The sequence below is a fragment of the Staurois parvus genome, unplaced genomic scaffold (assembly GCF_062004578.1).
Source record: "Staurois parvus isolate SC_StPar_1 unplaced genomic scaffold, SC_StPar_1.0 ptg000454l, whole genome shotgun sequence".
In the NCBI taxonomy this organism is placed as follows: domain Eukaryota; kingdom Metazoa; phylum Chordata; class Amphibia; order Anura; family Ranidae; genus Staurois; species Staurois parvus.
This window is the reverse complement of record NW_028318250.1, coordinates 10937024-10955321: the sequence shown is the minus strand read 5'-3', so window position 1 is coordinate 10955321 and position 18298 is coordinate 10937024. Positions and strand designations below refer to the sequence as shown.

The following is an 18298-nucleotide window of genomic DNA, read 5'->3' as shown; positions in this document are numbered from 1 at the left end:
CTACAAACTATGGTATATGTGCTGGAATTTCTATTATTTTAATTTTTTATATTAGTAATGGTGGCTACCAGTGACTTATAGTAGGACTGTGATAGTGTAGCTGGCATTCTGACACTAACTGACACTGGCTGGGGGGTACACTAACTGACTGACACTGACATCAACAGTGACAGTGTTAATACTATACACTGTCACTGTACTGTACTAATGACACTGGCTGGAAAGATGTTAACATCTAGGGGCAATCAAGGGGTTTACTGTGTGCCTAACAATGTGTAATGTGTTTACTGTGTGCTGCTTTTACTAAACAATCTTGTTTTTCCCTGCTTTGCAGGGGGAAAAAAACGGCAAGATTGTTTCTCAGTGTCCAGTGTTGCTTATTAACATTGGGCACTGTTCTGTGATTCACTAAACCAATCAGCAGGTCCCAGCCATCAATCATTGGCTGGGACCAGCTGATCGGCTTGTGCTGTGTGAAATAACAGCACAGCCCGGGTGGCATACGCGCACGCGCCTCCCAACCTGGAAGAATGGATCATGTACTAGCTACATGATCCAGCGCCAAGTGGCCGCCCTGCTGTCATAGATGTAATTGGGGCAGTCAGCAAGTAGATAAAGCAGTTCAAATCTTTTCTGTAAGGGCTCACTCACACTAGCAGTTGAGGGGTAGTAAAACACCCCCCAAGCGCTCCCACTTTACGTCTGTGGCAGGAATGATACCCCCTCACCTTGGATGGGCATAGCGCCCACCAAACATGATACATTCTGCACTAATATAGGGTTGAAGGGGTTAACGCAGATGACATTGTATAACCTCCTCACCATCTGTCAAATGCTCCCAATGCGGACCGCTCTTCAGAAACCAAAGCTAGTGTGAACGAGCCCTAAGATCTGGACCATGCAACAGAAGTGTTGGACTTCCAAATCTTTAAAGAGCCATCACACCCAAGAACAAATCTTTAAAGAGACTCTTGGACTGTAGGGAAGAAGGGCAGATTGCAGCAACTATAAAGTTCAGCAGCTTTTCTGTATTGGTCTAATGCCAGGCTGATCTGTTGCTTCATTATGCCTTGGTAGATCACAGTTAACCAAAGGTGCAGCTGTGGAGTCAACTCATTTCAGTTCTACATATCACCTTTACATTGAAGTGTTGCAGGCCTTTTTAAGAGCTCATGCAGGTAATGACTTTCTGTATTTGGGAAATATAGACTTTAAATGATCCTCCCTTTCGCTTGCTGGTATGCAGGCCCAATGACAGCAGCACTGTACGGATGGTGGTGGAAGTGGGCACATTTGCCCTATATGTAAAGTATGAAATTGTTTTAAATTGCTCCAGTAGTGAAATAGGGCCACAGACATTCAAAGGTAGGATCTGTTTATTAAGTATTTGAGAGATTTTTCTTGTCTACGACTACACTACAGACTTAATTCACACAGCTTACATGTTTGCTTTATGCATGAAATGGCTCCTCTGCTAGGCTCCTGTGGAACTTTTCAGTGCAGACCAGGGGGGGGCTGACCATTTGGAAACTCGGGCACTGTCTGAGGGCCCGGGGTCAGTAGGGGGCCCCATGAGATGCCCCTGGTACCTTTTTCATAGGCTTTTTTGAGTTTGGGCAAGGACACATGGGCCCCATGATCCCCTATTGCCCGGGGGCCCCATGAGTTGTCAGTCCGCCCCTGGGTATAACCCTAGTGCTGCCAGGCAGAGGTACTAACCAGTTAGCCACTCTGGTTGCCCATGGGGTCCTTGGTGATTTTATACATGAGTTGTCAGTCCGCCCCTGGTGCAGACTTAAGAAGTAACTCCACTTTTATTGATAAAAAGCATACCCCTCTGGGTGATCTATGTATCTTGTAAGGATTTTAACAAACTTAGTTGCAGATTCCTACCTTTTGTTATTCTTACGAAATAGCTGTTTGTCTGTGTCCATGTGCAGAATGAATCTGTATGGGACTGGTTTTATCATTTTCAGTCAGCTGCTGCATCTACTCTAATGAGGAACTTGGCAGCGCCTGCATCCTTTTAGAAGTGCTTTCCCCTTGGTAGTATCTCAGCAAAAATGACATTATTGTTGCAGGGGATGCCAAAAATCTGAATTGTATCTTAATGCAGACTTCTGAGAAAATCAGTAAACCAATCACAAAAGCAGGAAATTACATTTCCAGGGGGCGTTCTGTACACCATCTGTGTACAATATGCTTCCCGGTTGCCATATTTCATTGCACTTGATAGAAAAATACAGTGCTGCAGACTGAAAATGAAAGGTAATTTTTAAAAACACTCAATTACAATATGACTTGAATCACAATTGTATACAGTATATTTTTTTTAGTTTGCATATTTATTTTCCCACAAAAGTGAAGTTACTCTTCAGTGGACCTTACTGATAATGCTGAACTGGCTATAATTTTAGCCTATAACAAGCGTATTGAATAGTCTCTTCTCTGTGTTCTATTCCTAGAATCCATTAATATGCAAAAATATAACAGATACTATCCATAGGACACAAAATGCAACCTATTCCCTCCCTATGTACATATCATGTACAAATTCTCTTAAAGTGGAGCAAAACCCTCCTAGACTTTACAGCCAAGGAAGCTGCCATCTTAACCTCTACTAGATCTGCAGTTGTCATGTTGCTGTACATGTGATTAGTTATGACAGAGCACAAGCAGCTGTGACAGGCATTAGTCACAGCATGCCTTGAATAATAACTGTTTTAGGAAACCATTAAATCGATGGATTTATTTTCACTTTAAAAGGTATTTAGCTATGTTATTTTAGAGATTGCACATGCTTTGTACTTAGGGAAAGGAATAGATTGGAGTGCTGCTCTTTGTTTCTCTATAAGTGAAATATACCTGCTCATGACAAGTACTAAATGCAACTCCATGTACACTATATTGCCAAAAGTATTGGGATACGCCTCCAAATTATTGGATTCAGGTGTTCCAATCACCTCCATGGCCACAGGTGTATAAAATTAAGTACCTAGGCATGCAGATTGCTTCTACAAACATTTGTGAAAGAATGGGTTGCTCTCAGGAGCTCAGTGAATTCAATGATAGGTTGCCATCTGTGCAATAAGTCCATCTGTGAAATTTCCTTGCTACTAAATATTCTATGGTTAACTGTTAGTGGTATTATAACAAAGTGGAAGCAACTGTGAACAACAGCAACTAAGCCACGGAGTGGTAGGCCACGTAAAATGACAGAGCGGGGGTCAGTGCAAATTGAAGTGCACAGTGCCCAGAAGTTGCCAATTGTTTGCAGAGCCAATAGCTAAAGACCTCCAAACTTCATCTGGCCTTCAGATTAGCACAACAACAGTGCATAGAGAGCTTCATGGAATGAGTTTCCATGGCCGAGCAGCTGCATCCAAGCCTTACCTCACCAAGTGCAATGCAAAGTGTCAGATGCAGTGATGTAAAGCACACCGCCACTGGACTCTAGAGCAGTGGAGATATGTTCTCTGGAGTGACGAATCACACTTCTCTGTCTGACAATCCAAAGGACGTGTCTAGGTTTGGCAGTTGCCAGGAAAATGGTACTTTTCCGGACTGCATTGTGCCAAGTGTAAAGTTTGGTAGAGGGGGATTATGGTGTGGGGTTGTTTTTCAGGGTTTGGACTTGGCCCCTTAGTTCCAGTAAAGGGAGCTCTTAAGCTCAAAACATTGGACAATTTTATGCTCCCAACTTTGTGGGAATAGTTTGCAAATGGCCTCTTCCTGTTCCAACATGACTGCGTACCAGTGCACAAAGCAAGGTCCATAAAGACATGGAGGAGTGAGTTTGGGGTGCAGGAACTTGACTGGCCTGCACAGAGTCCTGACCTCAACCTGATAGGTTTTAATGAGCTAGAGTTGAGACTGTGGGCCAGGCCTTCCTGTCTGACATCAGTGCCTGACCTCACAAATACGCTTCTAGAAGAATGATCAAACATTACCATTAGAGATGAGCGAATCGAACATGGCGAAGCGGAATTCGTTTCGAAGATCAGGAAAAATTTGATTCGCGCCGAATCCGAAAATTAGCAAACTTCGGATGCACGAATCGAATTTTCCCAAAAATGGAGGCAACATGTGTGGCGACGGAGCGGGGATCTCTGGGAAGGCGCGCAGACAAGGCGCGCTGACCCATAATGCATTCATTCATGACATGTGATCGCATTAGCCAATCAGCAGCCAGCCAGCCAGCACTGTGTAATGGTGGAGCTATAAATTGTGGCCATCTTAGAATTCTCCATTAGCCTCCGGTCATTCAAGAGAGACAGACCTGTCTGTATTAGGGACAGAGTTAGGGCCACAGAGACTTTAGGGCCACAGAATCGTTACTTAGGGACACAGAATCGTTACTTAGGGACACAGAATCGTTACTCAGGGACACAGAATTGTTACTCAGGGACACAGAATTGTTACTCAGGGACACAGAATCGTTACTCAGGGACAGACACAGAATTGTTACTCAGGGACACAGAATTGTTACTGAGGGACACAGAATCGTTACTCGGGGACACAGAATTGTTACTCAGGGACACAGAATTGTTACTCAGGGACAGACACAGAATTGTTACTCAGGGACACAGAATTGTTACTCAGGGACACAGAATTGTTACTCAGGGACACAGAATTGTTACTGAGGGACACAGAATCGTTACTCAGGGACACAGAATCGTTACTCAGGGACACAGAATCGTTACTCAGGGACACAGAATCGTTACTCAGGGACACAGAATCGTTACTGAGGGACACAGAATCGTTACTCAGGGACACAGAATCGTTACTCAGGGACACAGAATTGTTACTGAGGGACACAGAATCGTTACTCAGGGACACAGAATTGTTACTCAGGGACACAGAATTGTTACTGAGGGACACAGAATCGTTATTCAGGGACACAGAATTGTTACTCAGGGACACAGAATTGTTACTCAGGGACAGACACAGAATCGTTACTCAGGGACACAGAATTGTTACTCAGGGACACAGAATTGTTACTGAGGGACACATAATCGTTACTCAGGGACACAGAATTGTTACTCAGGGACACAGAATTGTTACTCAGGGACAGACACAGAATTGTTACTCAGGGACACAGAATTGTTACTCAGGGACAGACACAGAATTGTTACTCAGGGACACAGAATTGTCACTCAGGGACACAGAATCGTTACTGAGGGACACAGAATCGTTACTCAGGGACACAGAATTGTTACTCAGGGACACAGAATCGTTACTCAGGGACACAGAATTGTTACTCAGGGACACAGAATTGTTACTGAGGGACACAGAATCGTTAGTGAGGGACACAGAATCGTTACTGAGGGACACAGAATCGTTACTCAGGGACACAGAATCGCTACTCAGGGACACAGAATCGTTACTCAGGGACACAGAATTGTTACTCAGGGACACAGAATTGTTACTCAGGAACACAGAATCGTTACTGAGGGACCCAGAATCGTTACTGAGGGACACAGAATTGTTACTCAGGGACACAGAATTGTTACTCAGGGACACAGAATTGTTACTGAGGGACACAGAATCGTTACTGAGGGACACAGAATCGTTACTCAGGGACACAGAATCGTTACTCAGGGACACAAAATTGTTACTCAGGGACACAGAATCGTTACTCAGGGACACAGAATCGTTACTCAGGGACACAGAATTGTTACTCAGGGACACAGAATCGTTACTCAGGGACACAGAATCGTTGAATTAAAGAGTATGTCAGACAACACGCAGAGGAGTGGCAGAGGAGGCAATGTTTCAGGAGCGAGCAGACGTGGCAGCAGAGGAAGGGGTCGAGGCAGCACTAGTCGCAGCCAGAGGCCAGTGCTCCCGGTGTCATCCAGCGGTCGTGTCTCCACCGACAACCCTGCCGTCATCGTTTGGTTGACTCGGTCGTCTTCCTCTTCCCAGGTCACCTCTGACACCTACAGCCAACGGTCGGTGGGTACGTCAGACACAACCGTTAGTTGGCATGGCCCGGGAGCAAGCCCACTGAAATCACGTGTCCTCGACCTGCCCCTGTCCTTTGGTGTTCCCTCACCAAGTGAAGTATCGCATGCTGTGGGCTCAGCCCCACTGTACAGTGAGGAAGAGCTAACAGAGGGCGGTCAGGAACGGGGGGAGACATCCGCCTCTTCAGCAGCCAGGCGAAGAAGTACTGGCGAGGAGAGTGGCTCGGTAGCCGGTCTAGAGACAGGTCTGTCTCCTGACCCACACGCAGCCGAGGGGGCTAGTAGTGAGGCGGAGACCCTAATTGATGATGATGAGGCTGATCGCACTTGGCAGCCTCGTCGTCATCAGGCTATTGCTTCCGCATCATCAGGAGAAGAGGGTGCCAGCTTGCCAGCGAGCAAAACAGTCGGTGGGTTGCCCAGGAGGCAGCAGGGTCGCAGCAGTGTCAGTGGAGGCAAACGGCCACGGAGGAGAGCACCAGCTCCACTGCAGCCTACCACCACGGCCAGTAGTGGTGCCGGTGTGCACAGAGGAAGTAGCAGTCAGCCAGTGAGGAGTAGCGGGGGCAAAGTTTCCTACTCGGCGGTGTGGCAATTTTTTGTCAAGCCGCCCGAGGAAGTAAACGTAGCCGTATGTCGACTATGTGGCCAGAAAGTCAAGCGTGGCCAGGGGGCCCATGTTGGGACTACAGTGTTGCGTCAGCATATGCAGCATCGCCATTCGGTGGCCTGGGAAAACCGTGATAAAGATACGGCGGTTCTGCCTGCCCCAGCCCCCACTCCATCACCCGCTCCGTTACTTGCTCCGTCACGCCCGTAATCTGTCATGGGCTCCTGTACCGCCTCCTCATGCTGCTGCCAGGTCCAGAGTGTGTCATGGGTCCCTGTACGGCCTCCCATTGCTGCTGTCTCCATCGCCACACTCTGCCATGTGCCACTTTCAGGTCTCCTCACACTGCTGGTGGGTTCCATTTTGTCATAGGGTGCTGGCAGATTACGGGCCTCCCATTGCTGCTGCCAGGCCCGTAATCTGCCATGGGCCCCCGTACCGACTCCTCATGCTGCTGCCAGGCCCGTAATCTGTCATGGGCCCCTGTACCGCCTCCTCATGCTGCTGCCAGGTCCAGAGTGTGTCATGGGTCCCTGTACGGCCTCCCATTGCTGCTGTCTCCATTGCCACACTCTGCCATGTGCCACTTTCAGGTCTCCTCACACTGCTGGTGGGTTCCATTTTGTCATAGGGTGCTGTATGGCCTCCCATTGCTGCTGCCAGGCCCGTAATCTGCCTTGGGCCCCCGTACCGAATCCTCATGCTGCAGCCAGGCCCGTAATCTGTCATGGGCCCCTGTACCGCCTCCTCATGCTGCTGCCAGGTCCAGAGTGTGTCATGGGTCCCTGTACGGCCTCCCATTGCTGCTGTCTCCATAGCCACACTCTGCTATGTGCCACTTTCAGGTCTCCTCACACTGCTGGTGGGTTCCATTTTGTCATAGGGTGCTGTATGGTCTCCCATTGCTGCTGCCAGGCCCGTAATCTGCCATGGGCCCCCGTACCAACTCCTCATGCTGCTGCCAGGCCCGTAATCTGTCATGGGCCCCTGTACCGCCTCCTCATGCTGATGCCAGGTCCAGAGTGTGTCATGGGTCCCTGTACGGCCTCCCATTGCTGCTGTCTCCATCGCCACACTCTGCCATGTGCCACTTTCAGGTCTCCTCACACTGCTGGTGGGTTCCATTTTTTCATAGGGTGCTGTATGGCCTCCCATTGCTGCTGCCTCCACCGCCACACTGTGGCTCCACACTCTGGTTTTGGCCCCGTGACTGCCCAAATGAGTGAAGTGTGCGGTGATTCTAAGATCGACGGCACTCATCTGCATGTCATACTGACTGACAGTATTATTTCTCTTCCCCAGCAGACTCCAAGGGCATTTAAATTAAAGGTACAGTGTTCTGCACTAATATAAAGGCTCTCTGAAGCCTAGAAACACCCTTTTTATAAGTTAAATTCGCAGCGAATATATTCGACTCGAATCGAATTTATTCCACGAATTTGCCGAATCAGCCGAATCGAATTTTTTAATAATTCGCTCATCTCTAATTACCATAGACACACTCCTAAACCTTGTGGACAGCCTTCCCAGAAGAGTTGAAACTGTTATAGGTGCAAAGGATGGGCCAACTCAATATTGAACCCTACAGACAAAGACAGGAATGTCATTAAAGTTCATGTGCGTGTAAAGGCAGGCATCCCAATACTTTTGGCAATATAGTGTATGTGGATAGCACCTTTCCCTTTTCTATTGTGTTCTGTTGCTTTTATGAGCCTTGTACAGTACGCAGTAATGAAACGCTATTCAGGAATGTCAGTCCTGCAATGAATGAATCCGCCAAGTACTCATGCACTTGACTACTATTTCCAGCCTAAACTACCAAACAGGTAGAATTTTTTTTTACTCAAACCATCTCGCATGCTCTTTGATTAAAATGAACTTAAAAAAGAACCCTGGAGAATGGGAAGTATAAAAATATACTTTTTTTTTTATTTTTATGAGTGGCTATTTTAAATTAATTTTACAATTGTTATCATAAAAATTAAATGTTTGTCTTCTACATTTTCATTAACCTCTAGAGGCAGCTCTGTATTTGGTTCAACACCATTCAACTTCATCTCAGCCACGTAGGGAGTGCATTGTTTTTAATGGGTTGGCTGACTTTAATCATCAAATCATCTGAAAGCAAAATACTGCTTTTTAATTTTCTTTTGATTGGGTATTCTTAGCAAAAATAATTGTCACCACATTCAGTAAGCTAAAGAAAAATGTCCCTGCAAAGTGAAAATTATCTTGCAAAATTACAGCCTATTTTCCATTAGTAAATCAACCCTTTAATCTGGCATTGTAAAAAGGAAGCCATAAAGCAAAGCGAGGTAAAGAGCAGTGTGTGCATGTGTCTTTGTATAATGGAAGAACAAGACAAAAGTCTTGTTCTCAAGACTGGTATACTGTGATGGAAAAGTGTTAGGTCCTTAGCACATCCAATGTCAGCATAGGCCTTGCTGCCCTCTAAGAGTCTGGAGAAACCCAGAAGAGTCACTGTAAAACAAGGGGAAAGGGGGCGCACCAGCCTAGTGCATTACCTGAGTAATAACATTATTAAATCCAAAGTAGATATACTGTATACTCAAAAACAACTGTGGTAACCAAAGCATATCAAGGTCCAAAGAGACCAAATCACTAGATCAGCTTCCAAATGCAAGAGCCCTCCAGATGGCTGATGCATTTCGAGGGGTGATCCCCTCTTCCTCAGAGCCAGTCTTAGGAATTTCACCTCATCATTTGTTATATTAAGACTGTTAATGCAACATCTAAGATTGAATCTGAGGAAGAGTAATTCACCCCTCGAAACGCATCAGCCATCTGAAGGATCTCTCGCATTTGGAAGCTGATCTGGTGATTTGGTCGTGTTGAACCTTGACACATTTTTGTTACCACAGTTGTTTGTGAGTATATATCTAGGTATTTATGTGTCTTTGTATGCAATGAGAAATCATAATGGTCCTGTGTAGATATATGGTTGCAATCTATACAAAATGACAAAGCTTTGTAAAACACATTGGGGGATTTACTAAATGCAAATAGACTGTGCACTCTGCAAGTGCAGTTGAAGTGAATGAGGTAAAACCTCACTTTACAAAGAATATCCAATCACATGTAAAAAAAAAAAAAACACTTTTTCTTGTACATGATTGAAAGATGGAAGTCAGAAGAGCTCCCCCTCATTTACTAAGGTATCTGCCCTTAGTAAATCAAGTAAATCTTGCCCACGTGGTTTGGCAAGATGGTGACTGGAGCAGCTGAACTGACCTGAGCTCCGGTCGCCTAAATTCCCCACACCACTCACCAGGATCAGTGGGCGGACAACGGCCACCAGGGATCCCCCCGACCCTCCCGGCACCTGAAGGGGGGAGCGGTGCTGCCGGAGCCCCCCGCCGCACAGTCCGGAGCTCTGCCACGGTGTCTGATGAGTGGAGCGGAGACTGCCGCGGCCTGCTGCATCGGAGGCCGCCGGGCCCTGGATCGTGGCCGGTCGGTTTGTTGCCAGCTGAGCAGCAAATGAGGGCGAGCACCGAAGGCCTCCCTGAGCCCCCAACAGCACGATCTGGAGCTCCACCGTGGCGCCCAACACTGACAGGGCCTGCTGCGCCCTACAGAAAGTAAGCCCGGGTCCCAGATCCATGCGGCCATACAGCCGCCTGCCAGCCTACTGCCACCCACATTGCAGTGGAGAGCGAGCTCTGGTGGCCTCAACAACCCCACCTATACCTGGAGGAGGGGAGCTGTGCCACCTAGGCCCCCCCCGAGGCAACTCCAGCACCCTGCCTGGCAGGGCCTGCTGCGGCCTACCACAGCACACTCCCCCTGAAGCCCAAGCAACACTAAGCCTGCAACCTACCACAGCACACTCCCCCTGAAGCCCAGGCAACACTGAGCCTGCAACCTACCACAGCACACTCCCCCTGATGTTCAAGTAGCTACGAACCCCCATCCTGCAGCCTAAAAGAACCATCGCAGCCTAAAAGAACTATCGCAGCATAATCAATCCATCGTAGCCCTAAAGAACCATCGCAGCCTAAAAGAACCATCGCAGCCCACCTCGGCACACTCCCCCATCTCCCGACCGACCAGCAGTGAGTCTGCAGCCTAACGCAACCTCGCGCACACATCCCTACCCACACCTGAAGGAGGGAACTGGAGCGGGCCTACTTCCACCTGAACCCAGCAGACAATCCTGGTGAGGCCTTCCACAGCCTACCATGATGCAGCCTGACCTGGACCTGAAACCCATCTGTCTACCCCCCCCAGATGCCCACCCCTCACAACCTTTTCTAAATCTCATCTCCACCACCTGGGAAACACTTCCACTGCTGGCGTCCACCCCTCATCTCCTCAATCTAACTGAACTCAACCCATCATGAACCTAAGGACGAGAACTCTAGCTGCAGGAAGATTCAACAATGAGATATGCTACTGCACGCTAGACTGTCTACAATCAATCAAGCACCCTGAGAAACTTTCCACCACACTTGTCGGCCACTCCGTTTACCTTCCTAAAATGCCTCCTTTACTCCTTCTCATACCCCTCTCCTCCGTTCCCAAAATCTCTTCTCTATATCCCTCTGCTCCTCCCAAACAACTCTACATCTCACCTTCACTGCTTCCATCTCGCTACTACGGCTCTCACCACCTCCTCTTGATACTCCACTATTCCACTGACCCAAATGCCATCACTGGTAGACATACGCGCTCCTGTTCATCCCACTCCCATGCCACCTTTCTCACCCTTCTTCTTCTCCTGAGGACATCTCCCTGAACCCTGGTCCTCCACCTCCATGCCCACACACAAGGCACCCTCTTACTTCCACGAACTGCCGCAACCCCCTCAAGATAATACCTGTCCCTTTGCGCCTCAAAACCACCTTCCCGTTTTCATGTGCACTCTTGAATGCCCAATCGGTTTGCAACAAACTCACCGCCATTCACAACCTCCTTGTCTTCCGCTCCCTTAACCTCCTAGTGATCACCAAAACCTGGATCCAAGCCACTGACTCTACCTCCCCTGCGGCACTCTCCTATGGAGGTCTCATCTGGACCCACTCACCCAGACCCAGCGGTCGAAAAGGTGGTGGGGTTGGTTTGCTCCTGTCACCGCAGAGCACCTTCCAAGTCCTCCCAAACCCTCCCTCTCTATCCTTCTCCTCCTTCGAGGCCCACTGCATCCGGCTATTCTCTCCAATCTCTCTGAGGATTGCAGTAATCTATCGGCCTCCTGGACGACTTCTCCACCTGGCTACCCTTCTTCCTCTCCTCCGAGCTACCCACCATCATCCTTGGAGACTTCAACAGCCCTATCAACTTAACCTCTTCTTTTGCACTCGCACAGTGTATACAGTCCACCACCCACTCCAACAGAAATACCTTTTCTTCTCCCATCTCTGCACTCCCCACAACCTCACAAACACCCCCTTTCCTCTCTGATGACAACCTCATTACCTTCTCCGTTTCCTCATCCTCAAACACCTATCCCTCCAAACGTCGAACTATCACCAGCAGAAACCTCCGCAACTTGAACCCTGCCCCTTTCCACTCTGCAGCTGACCAACTTTACGACAGTATCCTTCCCCTGTCCTGATCTGACCTGGCCACTACTGTTTATAACAACTCGCTATCTGTCGCCCTAGACTCGCTAGCACCCCCAACAACACAAAGCATTAGACCCTGACCACTACAACCCTGGCAGACTGACCATACCAAAAATCTCCTATGGCGCAGTCGAGCTCTGGAGTGGCTATGGCGCAAAACCAGATCTCAACAAGCGTTCACATCATATAAATCCGCCTTCCTAACCTACACTTTCTCCCTTCACGCTACCAAGCAAGCCTAGTTTGTTACCCTCATTAACACCTTCTCCTCCAATCCTCGCCGGCTCTTCTCTACTTTTAACTCTCTACTCTCTCCGCCCCCACCTCCACCCTGTACCTTACTCACCGCCCACGAGATTGCTAACCACTTCAAAAACAATATTGACGCAATTCGAAGGGACATCGCCATTGCTCAGACTTCCACCCCACCTAGCATCCCTCACACTAAAACCCCCTCAACACTCCACTCTGTCGACCTCGCCACTGCCCAGACTCCCACCCCACCCAGCATTCCTCACATTAAAACCCCCTCAGCACTCCACTCCTAAGACCTCGCTACCACTGAAGAGGTAACTAAGGTCATCTCTGAAGCCCACCTCACCACCTGCCCCCTTGACCCTGTCCCCTCACAACTCCTATCATCACCCTTTTCCCCCATCCTACGCTCCCTCACTCACATCTATAATATTTCCCTCTCTTCTGGCACATTCCCCTCCCCTCTAGAGCACGCACACATCACTCCCATACTTAAAAAACCCTCCCTGGACCCCACCGACCTGAACAACCTTAGACCCATCTCCTTGCTGCCATTTACATCCAAACTCCTAGAGCGCTTAGCCTATAATCGCCTGAGTTCCCACCTCACTGACAACACCCTCCTTTATCCCTTACAGTCTGGCTTCCACCCCCTACACTCCACCGAAACTGCCCTACTCAAACTCACCAATGACCTACTAACCGCCAAAGCTAATGGCCACTATTCAGTGCTCCTACTCCTCGACCTCTCTGTGGCTTTCGACACGGTTGACCACCCCCTCCTCCTCAAAAAACTACACTCTCTTGGCCTCAGAGACTCCGCTCTCTGCTGGCTCTCTTCCTATCTATCACAGCGCTCCTTCAGTGTTACCTATAATGCCCCCACCTCATCCTCACTCCCCCTCTCTGTTGGGATCCCTCAAGGTTCTGTCTTTTGGCCCCTTCTCTTCTCCATCTACACCTCCTCCCTTGGCCAATTGATACACTCTCACGGCTTCAACTACCATCTCTATGCCGACAAAACGCAAATCTATCTCTCTACCCCTCACCTCACCCCTTCAGTCTCCGCCCATATCACAAGCCTACTGAGCGACATAACAGATTGGATGTCACTCCACTTCCTCAAACTAAATCTCTCCAAAACTGAGTTCCTAGTTTTCCCCCCAGCCTGCACCCACCTTCCCCCGACTACTCCATCAAGACCAACAACATCACCATCAGTCCCACCTCTCAAGCCAGAGTACTAGGTGTCATCCTTGACTCCAACCTGTCCTTCCAGCCCCGGGTTCAATCGCTGAGAACCTCATGTAGACTTCACCTCTGCAACATCTCCAAAATTCCTAACCCCAGAAACCACTAAGCAACTCATTCACTCCCTTATTATTTCATGCCTTGAATACTGTAACTCCCTCCTCATCGGCTTACCACACCGCATGCTATCCCCACTTCAGTGTATCTTGAATGCTGCGGCCAGACTCATCCACCTTACAAACCGCTTCGTATCTGCCACCCCCCTCTGCCAATCCCTTCACTGGCTTTCGATTGCCCAACAGGTAAAATTCAAAATGCTAACATTGACATATAAAGCTGTTCATAATACTGCCCCAAACTACATCACAGATCTGGTATCCAAAAACCACCCAAAACGTACTCTCCACTCCTCACAAGACCTCCTACTCTCTAGTTCCCTGGTCTCCTCCTCCCATGCCCATCTCAAGGACTTCTCCAGGGCTTCCCCCATTCTCTGGAACTCCATACCCCAATACATCAGACTATCACCTACTCTCCTTACCTTTACGTGCACCCTGAAAACCTATCTCTTCAGGGAAGACTACCCCGCCCCCAGCTAATTACTGAACTCCTCCACTCTTCCTACCACTCTATCGCCCACAGCTTTTTCCTCATGTACCACTATCCCCTCCCTCCTAGATTGTAAGCTCCAAGGAGCAGGGCCCTCGAACCCCTCGTGTATTGAATCGTATTGTTACTGTACTGTCTCGTGTACTGTCTCCCATTATAATGTACAGCGCTGAGCAAACTATTGGCGCTATATAAATCCTGTATAATAATAATAATAAAATAACCCAATTGATAATATTACTTGCTAAATCCTGTTGTACTATATGTATATATCTTGTATATGACTTTGGGGCATTTAGTGGGAGTAAACATGCATTGTATGCCATGTACCTTGTAGGATAAAGTTGATTGAGAGAAAAAGGATTTAGCAAACTGTTTTTGAGTTAATGGAGTGAAGGAGGATACCGATCCTGTGTTTGGTCTTTAGCACCCACAACCAGCGGTAAGTGAAGAAGAGATCCCGGAGCAGAGCTGCATGGTATTCCCAAGTGTAGCTCGGGGTTACCGCTTGTGGTGCTGAAACTTTACCCCGAGCTACACTTGGGAATACTTCCAGGGAGGTTAAAAACGCTCCCCAAAACACCCTATAAGCGGTTTTGATGCATTTCATTTTTTTATAAGCGTTAAAACCACGCCACAAATTTCTATAATGAACTGTAATGTTATTAAAATGCCACAATCACACTGCAAACACCTGTCGGAGTGTTTGGAGATGTTCACCATAGAGATGAATGGGAGACGTTCAAAGTCCTCCAGACTCAGCATGAGACTTTAATTTTAAAGCGATGCGAAGCTAACGCTTCATGTTTCCGTAATGTGAACAGCACTGTGTTTGCATAGGCATTTGAGGAGCGTTAAAAATCTCCCTCAAACACCTGCTTTCAATGCCAGTGTGAACTAGGCCTAAAAGAGGTGTTTTTTAAGCCTTGTGTGCATGATGTCTCTATCTGTAGTCTCAGCTATAAGGGTCGCTACACTAGGGCTCCCTGCAAGGCAGCATAGCCACCCTTTAGGTGGAAATAACAGGGACATAAATAATCATGCCCGTTTGTAATAACATGTTAATGTGATGCCTTTCTGCCAGCAATATCAATATACTTTACTGTTACATTTAGTGAGTTAGGTAAATGTTTCAGACGTCTTGCTATTACAGTCATGGGAAAAAATGTTCAGATACACTGATACCGCTGGTTCTATTTTATTTGGAGCTGCATAAAATCTTCTTTCCTATAATCTCAGGAGGTGACCTTGTACTGATTGCACTGATGAAGTGACCTCCTCCAGTCGCAAACACTAAGCTCTCATGGATCAAAGAAAGCGTCATTAATACAATGTCACTCCTTCACATATAGATAGAATAAGTCACTTTGCAAACAGAACTGCAGGCTACAGATCACACTGCATCAAAGATAAAAGGTATGAAACTTTTATGTCGTGAAGTGCACTCTGAAGAAAGATTTCTGAGGCCTGGAGAACCAAGTATAAAGTATTGATAAACTGCTATGTGATGAGCATCCCATTGCACTCATCAGAATTCAGCCTCATAGCTCGTAATTAGGGTTGAGATTTTAGATGCTCATAAATGGTTTTCCCTAGTAGGAATACACTGCAATATTGCTTCTATTAAATGCATTCAAGAGAAGCATCACAAAAGGTTACATACTGTGATGGCATTCAAAACATACAACAAATTATACTAATTTTCATTACATTTGTGCACCAGAGAACACTTTGTATGCAGACTGAAAGAAGATATTATGGTCTAAATTTATGAATCACACTGTGCCATTAAAGTGTTTTGTAAAGCCAATATATTAGTACCTAATAAATAATAAAACAATGAACTTATCTGTATGTTGCTGTATTTCACTTAACAGGCCTAACTAAAGAAGCTTAAAATGGTTGTAAACCTCAGACATGAAATATGAACAAAGCATATCTCTCTATCTATAGTGTATTCTTGTCTCAATCAAGAGCACTAAAGGGGATTATTTACTAAAGCTGGAGAGTGAAAAATCAGGTGCACTTCTACACAGAAATCAATCAGCATCCAGGTTTTATCCCCAAAGCTTAACTGAACAAGCTGAGGTTAGAAGCTGATTGGCTACCATGACAGGTGCTCCAGAGTTAACCAACTTTCGTAAATCGCCCCCTAAATGTCAGTGCTGTCTGCTGATTTGTTCCTCTGCTATCAGCATGAATCACTTCTGACAAGTTTTTCTGACACCCATAGAAAAATGGTGACAGGGGAGGCACTTCCAGCAGACTGGCAACCGCAGCTCTGTTCCTGGGAGTGGTGTGTAGGGGGTGTGTCCCTTCTCTCCAATCAGTTCCCAGAGCTCTTCTCACTGAGCTCTGAAGTGTGTAATTACAGCTCTCCACCCCTTTTTTTGAACTCACAGAAAAGCTTTAAAAATGTACAGATTGTAAAAATTTAACAGATGTAGAGAAGAGTAGTCTGCAGATAAACTCTCTGTGTATCGTCTGATACAGCCACTTTAAGGTATTTTAGTTAACATTATTTTTACCAATATATATATATATATATATATATATATATATATATATATATATGCTATATTGCAAAAAGTATTGGGAAGCCTGCACGCACATGAACTTTAATGGCATCCCAATCTTAGTCCATAGGGTTCAGTATTGAGTTGGCCCACCCTTTGCAGCTATAGCAGCTTCAGCTCTTCTTGGAAGGCTGTCCACAAGGTTTAGGAGTGTGTCTATGGGGATGTTTGACCATTCTTCCAGAAGTGCATTTGTGAGGTGAGGCACTGATGTTGGACGAGAAGTCCTGGCTCGCAGTCTCCGCTCTAATTCATCCCAAAGGTGTTCTATCATGTTGAGGTGAGGACTGTGCACTATGCATGCCAATCAAGTTCCGTCTCCCCAAACTCGCTAATGCAGTCATGTTGGAAGAGGAAGGGGCCATTCCCAAACTGTTCCCACAGAGTTGGGAGCATGAAATTGTCCAAAATGTCTTGGTATGCTGATGCCTTAAGAGTTCCCTTTACTGAAACTAAGGGGCCAAGTCCAAACCCTAAAAAACAACCCCACACCATAATCCCCCCTCCACCAAACTTTACGCTTGGCACAATGCAGTCAGAAAAGTAGCATTCTCCTGGCAACTGCCAAACCCAGACAAATCCATCGGATTGCCAGACAGAGAAGCGTAATTTGTCACTCCAGAGAACATGTCTCAACTGCTCTAGAGTCTAGTGGTGGTGTGCTTTACAGCACTGCATCTGACATTTGCATTGCACTTGGTGAGGTAAGGCTTGGATGCAGCTGCTCAGCCATGGAAACCTCATTGAGCTCCCGAGAGTGACCCATTCTTTTACAAATGTTTGTAGAAGCAGTCTGCACCTAGGTGCTTGATTTTAAACACCTGTGGCCATGGAAGTGATTGGAACACCTGAATCCAATGATTTGCCAATACATTTGGCAATATAGTGTATATAGATCTGTATTGTTTACATACAAATCTCTCCCCCGTCAGTGATATTTGGTGATCGCCGGGTGCCGATGGGGAATCACCTGCCGGGACCCGGTGATTGACAGCTGAAGCCAACAATGGCGGCACGGTTAGTGCACTGCACGCCGCATGTGTACCCCCTACCTGTGCGCACCCCCTATCCTGAAATGCATAATTGCGTGTATATACGTGCTGCCCTGTAGCAGTATTTCTTCTATTAGGCGGTGGGCAAGCGGTTAATGAAATATAAAGAAAAGTCTGAGGTTGCAGAACCACAGAGCTTAGTTTTAAAGCACAGCAACATGGTCAGGCATCCATGTTCTTCATTAAATATTTAATACAAAGAATTTGCAGAGCACTACAGTATATCTAAAGAGGTAGCTCTATAGAAGCTACCTGCCAGACAGTGTTGCTGTCTGAAAAGTGATGAGTCACTGTACTGACTTATTCACTTATGTGGTCACATTTTAGTTTGGGCTATTGAATTCTGTAAAGGTTTTTCTTTTAACAAGGAAGAAACAGTAAGAAAACA

The 18298-nt window shown here is 46.9% G+C and overlaps 1 protein-coding gene across 1 annotated transcript in view; it reads right to left on the bottom strand.

The window, feature by feature from the left end:
• Positions 1-18298, bottom strand: part of GRIK3 (glutamate ionotropic receptor kainate type subunit 3) — a 708422-nt gene that overhangs the window by 47900 nt on the left and 642224 nt on the right. The window lies entirely within an intron of this gene.